Source organism: Gavialis gangeticus, unplaced genomic scaffold (genome assembly GCF_001723915.1).
Source record: "Gavialis gangeticus isolate Ggan-Ray unplaced genomic scaffold, GavGan_comp1, whole genome shotgun sequence".
Lineage (NCBI taxonomy): Eukaryota > Metazoa > Chordata > Crocodylia > Gavialidae > Gavialis > Gavialis gangeticus.
Genome location: NW_017729014.1, coordinates 4,856,494 through 4,862,628, shown reverse-complemented (window position 1 = coordinate 4,862,628; position 6,135 = coordinate 4,856,494).

Genomic DNA, 6,135 nt, shown 5'->3' with positions numbered 1-6,135 from the left:
GGGGGCGGGGGGCAGGTGGGGAGGGGTGGGGCTGGGCACTACTCCTCCTGCCTGCAGTGGGGATTGGCTGGGGTGGGGAAGGGCAGGGCAAGGGAAGAGCTCTACTGTGACTGTAGGCTGCTCACATATGCATGTGTGTCTGCCCATGTGTGTGTGGCACCCCCTCAGCATGGTGCCTTGGGCAGTTGCCCATGTTGCCCACCTGTAAGGCCAGCTCTGGGGCCACAGATGCTGTGCACAGTATTGACCCTAGAGTGGCAAACCTTAATGTTAGGTATATAGCTGGCTTCTGAGTCAGATTTTCAGTCCTTTTGGGAGACACAATGGTGTGCCCACTCTGAATCCTTAAACCCACTGCTGACTCTGCACATCACAGGATAGTGGCTTATTAATGGTCCTTGTGGCCTAATTTGTAGGTATGGAAACAAGGTCCACTAACCCACTTGGAAGGCAGTCCTTGGAAGTGCCAGGTGCTGGGTACCTTGAAGTACTGCTCAAATGCTGTCAGGGAAATGATCTTTATATACCACCAGCATAGTGTGTATGGAAAGCACTGTGAGTTTCTTGTCTGAAAAACCCTGGCAGTGCACATTATTATCAAGCTCATTCTAGCTCACAGCCACTGCACACATCTCCTTTGCCCATACGCCAAGACAAGGAAATTCTGACAAGGCAATTCAGTTGGAAATACATGGACTTTATGGGGAGAGCTACAGTGTGCTGGATGTGCAGTCAAGCAGTGAATGTGCTGCAGCATGTTTCAGAGGGGCAAGGGACTCCTGTTTGGAAACCAGATCTTTCCAAATTGTCTTTGGCAATTCCTATTTTATGCACTGAACAATGTGCGTTTTTGTATCTTGATGCAGAACAAGCCCAACTTGTAGACGTTTTCAGCTGCTGTCAGGTCCGCATAAGCCCAAACTTATTGTGGTTTTTAAAAAGTCAGTGCTAAAGCAATAGTGATTCTTTTCTTCTGTGATGACAATGAACTCCTCTGACATGCTACACTCACTGGAGGCTTGGCTCTTGTCACAGGAGGACATGTTGGCTCTCTGGAGAGTCATCTGTTACTGGCAAATGGCATCTGCGTTGTGTAGTCCGGAGTGAAATCAGTCAGGCCATCTGAGATAGTATATCCAGAGACCGCGTTTCTAACTGAGTAAGAATGATTACAGAAATAAAAATAAATAAAAGATGAAATACAGTAAATAAGGGAAATACAGGCTGAAGAAGCAGCAGCATAAAAGGAACTGAATGGATACAAGACAGCTCCTAGCTCTGGGAAGAAACAGTGATGGGACCGCTGTGGTTTGTTTTATTCTCTTCCAAGAGACCAGCTGTAAAGGACTCCCATCCTGACGACTGCCCCTCCAGGGAGTGATAGAGATAGGCTCCTCTGCAATTGCTCCTTCAGGTCATCCTGTGACCAACAGCACTGGGGCAGCAGTGCCATAGTGTGCAATGTGCAGTTCACCAGGGCTGGGTTATGAGGGGCATCAGCATCCTCCAAAACTTGTTCCATGTGAAATATGAGATGACAGAGCCTTCCAGCTCAGGCTACTAAGGAGGTGCTGGATACCTGTGTCTTTATGGTTACTGTTATTAGACACATGACCCCAGCTGACAGGGCATCAATGTCAGTTTAGTACATTGGGCTGGATTCTACACGCACTGGAATCAGCAATGCAGGGACAGATCCACCAACTGGCCTTTTCCATCACTAGTGACTGCACTGTAGTTAAGCCTCCCAAGCAGGCTGTGATAACAAATATTAGCTAGGTAAGGAAGGCCCTCATTATACCTGATGGGAAACAGTGATGAGACACCCTTTACCAAAGCAAATATACAAAAAGAAGAGAGGAACTATGCTCCTTGCAAGGCTGATGCTAAGACAATATTAGAGACACTAATATGTTTCAAAAAGCAAGCAAGCTTTTGTCAGGGATTTGTCTGAAGGAGACTTCCAAGCACAAAACCAGGTTTTTATCAGGAACACAAGCCATCCATCACTCAGGATGTAGTCAGACTTAGATAGCTCGTGGGAATCATTGTGGCTCTGAATGAGTGATGTTTGAATGCTGACTTCTTCCCAGCCCTCTACTGGGTACAGAAGTGCCCAGTGAGGAAGTTCAGGGAGCAGGGACCAGTAATGTTGAGACATGATCTGAAAAGCTCTGGTAAATAAATAGATGCGCCTACCTGAACTCTGTGCATGCTTGCAAATCCTCAGTGGACTGTGATGAAAGAATGCCTCCATAACCTAAACTGGACAGACGTCTTCTGTAAGGAAAGAGAAACCATCTTGATCTCTGGAAATCCTCCTCCATTCCCAGAACAGAGTCTGAAAAAAACACAGGCTGGGCTTCTCAAAGGAATTTCCAAACATCTATCAAATTTCAAAGAGCTCTGAGTAACCCAGCTATGTTACACTCCCTTGAAAATACCAGACCAGTCAGCATCTTGAATGGGGGAACATAATGTGCTTTAGTGATGAGGTAAGACAGGTGAAACCAGTTCATTCTGCTTACAAGACACTGGTTGCTCATGACATTTGGCCATTAACACAGCCTGCCATAATACATTAGCCAGCCATTATCACAGATGGCTTTATTTAGTGAGCAAAGCACACAAATTCAGGCTGTGCCGATTCATGTTTAGTGGAATTTATTATTAAAAACAGAAGTTACAGACCCAAACTTTAAATCCTTTTCCTTTGGGTTTTTTTCCTTCCCTCCCTTCATGGCTTTCTTTGTTTTTTTCCTTCGCATTTGCTCCTTTTCTAACTTTTCTGATGTGCCTCCTTTTAAACAGGCTGGGCCAAAGTAGAGGCAGTGTCAGGATTCTAGCCAGGCGGCTGTGGAACATGCTGTGGTCTTAATATGGTGTAGGCAGCCGCTCCCACTGGGACCGAGATATTTCTGGTCAGTAGGTCAGGCAACATTAAGGCTGCTTTCTTTGTATTCAGCAAGTTTTCTGAGCAGCTACAAGCAAGCAGAAAAGTGGAAAGAGAAATACCACATTTTCTTCTTCAGCAAAAATGCTGGATCCTGGATCCCTGATGCAGAAGGGAAGGCAGAGAGAAAGAGTCACATTTTCATTAGGTCTCTCATATTGGGCTCTTGCATGTGAGCACAACGTCAATATTTACATCTACATTTAACATAAGGCCTATATGAATACTGTTTGAAATGGCCAGTCTTGTGCCAGTTACTGTGAGGTAGACTAGAGAGCCCCAACTTTGACTGTAGGGTGCAAGGTCCCAGAGGAGCAGCTACAGGTTGTAGTAAAGACGGCCAGCCCTTCTGGAGAAAGCAGAGCTGCTGTATTTTCAGAACACAACAAGGACTCAGTGTGAACAGTCAAATTGTAACTTCAATAGAAAAGAAAAACTTTATTTTGAGTTTCAAGTTTTCAGTCAGTATCTGCCAACTGATAAGAATTTGTCCACCTTATGCTACCCCAATTATAACAAAAGTGACACAATAAAGCAGAATGGAGAAACTGCACTCAAACTGAGAGTGGGAAGAACAATGTAGCTCATTGAAAACATTATATACCCTAATTGGAGGCCTTGTTTAGTGTGTCTTGGAAATTAAATTCCTGTTTCTTTTTTTAAAGAGCTGTTGTTTTCTTAATTCCATGCCTGAATAAGGGCATTTATGTGGCCAAATGAATCCAGGTTTTAGCATGTTATGAACTTGCTAAGCAAGGTATCTATTGTCTTCTTTTGAGAAGGCTGGCTTTTGTCAAGCAGTGTTTTGCCTTTCTGTTTTTCTTAATGTTGATGCATATTCCCCATTTGCTTTCACCATAGTCTTATAATTATTGTATTAATTAAAGGCTGAGGCATTTATTTTACTTTTCTGCTCTTTGCAAGCCCTTTGAGAATTCCTGCTGTTTCTGGTTTGGCTTTCTGTTCTTGCATGTATATGCAGAACATTTAGAAATGGAGGATTTCATAGTCTCATTGATTTTAAGATAAAAAAGGGACCACTGTGATTATCTTGTGGGAACCCACAAGACTTCTATTAATTAGCTGTTGTGTTGTCTCCAATAGATGCAGTTGAACTAGAGCATATCTTATAGGAAAAAACCATCCATTTTTAGTATAAAGATTTCTAGTGTGGAAAACACATCGCTGTTCTTGTCAGCTGTTGCAATGGTGATTTGCCCTCATTGTTAATAACCTGAGGGACAATGATGCAAAATGAATTCAGCAGAACAGTGTATACAGGGATGGGGTAGCAGCCTTGTTCTGCTCACATGCATTTTGAGAACTTTCTATCAAGAGCAATGCCCCTCACAAAACACAATTCACTGGGCACATCTACACATGAGCTTTACTCTACATTAGACTAATTTAATGTGCAATAACTCATGCCACTATCTACACATGCACTGGAATTAATGTGCAGTAGATTAATTTACTCAAGTGTAGGATAGTCCCATCAGACACAGGTACTGTCCTATGCTGAAGTAAATTACCGTACTTAAAAACACATATAGATGGTGGCATTGGGCTTAGTTTACTCTGGGTCAAATTGAGCCAGAGCACATTCAATCTCATTAATTACACATGCAGACATGCCCACTGGGAAACACACGTTTGCATTTTAAAGGTAAAACTTAGTAAAGTGCAGGATGTCACTGGATGCATCATATGGCATGGTTTTTGGAGATGCTGATGCTCTCAGGACTTGGCATCCATGCTAGAAGTGTTGGATAAGGCCCTTAAAACATAAAGTCTTGTCCCTTGAACAAGGTTAGGTACCTTGATGGCAGGTTGTTCAGTCAACACTATTTATAATGCTTCAAACATAGGCCTTCCTACTGTAATATTATGGCAACTTGAGGGTCTTGAGAGGTCATTTCGCCATTATGTTCCAGCCTAAAACAACTCAGCAACTCCATACAATTACTTTAATTCTATTTTTGTGCTTGGTTCTGTCAATAGGACTATGTGCAATATGCATAGATCGTGATGTCCATTTTTACCCTCTTCGACTCAACAAGGTTTTTAAACATCTCAGCAGCTTTGTGGTAAAAAACTTGGACTCTTCTATTTCTGCCCAATTACATCTTGGCAGTACTAAAATATACAGGCTCACTCAGGTGCATATCTGTGAATTTAGGGGCTTAATTTTAACCACTCTAGCTTGAAAAAATAGTTCAAATCCACTGAAATTTAAATGCCACTCATTTAATTAATCTCACCTGAATTTATGTGTGAGTCTAATATGCCTGAAGGTAACAAAGAAATTGCTTGGGCTTGGGGGTTGTGGAGCTGCTTACATGAGGTTCTTTGTAGGAGAGAGAGAGATAATAAAACATGTTTGGACAAGTTTCCAGTGAGGCAAAACTGCTGCAATTGTTTGAAATAGTCTGAAAAATTGATCCCATTATGTCTCTGCTGTACCAGCAAAGCATGAAAATCAAGCTCTAATTGTTTCAATGATGTGAGAGAAATGCACTATGGGAATGTTTTGTTCTCAAAAAATAAGAGATGTGTGTGAGGCTGACACCACTAGAAAGGGACATGGCCCTTCCCTGGTAGCTGATGACAAATGGCTGTGGTCTCCAGAGTTTCACCAGAGAGGATCCTTCTGCTTTCTATTACTTCTATCCTGCTCCCACCCCTCAAAAATTACCTCCAGTTTCATAAATAATAAACATTAAAATGTTTTAAATAGACTCTGCATGAGCTTTGATCCACACACACTGCCACCAGGGTTGGCTCTCATGGTCCAGGGGGAGTTGACAGGACTGTGCACCAGTGCAGGGCTTGTGCTAGCAGATGCTCATGTAAGATCAGGGCTGTCCTGAACTGTAAAACAGAAGACAACCCTGAGGAACTTCACTGCCTTGTTCCATAATCCTTGTCCTGTCTCTCCTTCAGTCATTAATTCTCAACACAGGTTACACCTCGTTTGAACCCTAGGCTATAAGCTTTTTGTGGCAGCAATATTGTCTTTTATTTTTTTATTGGGCTGTATAATACACAGACATCTTTTGGGGATTGCAAATAATACAAAATAATAACTACTTTAGTTTAGGCAGCATTGTCAGCTCAAGCTCCCCCCCGCCTTCCCCCAAATATCATCAATTTGGCTTAACATTCATTTAATTAAAAAAAAA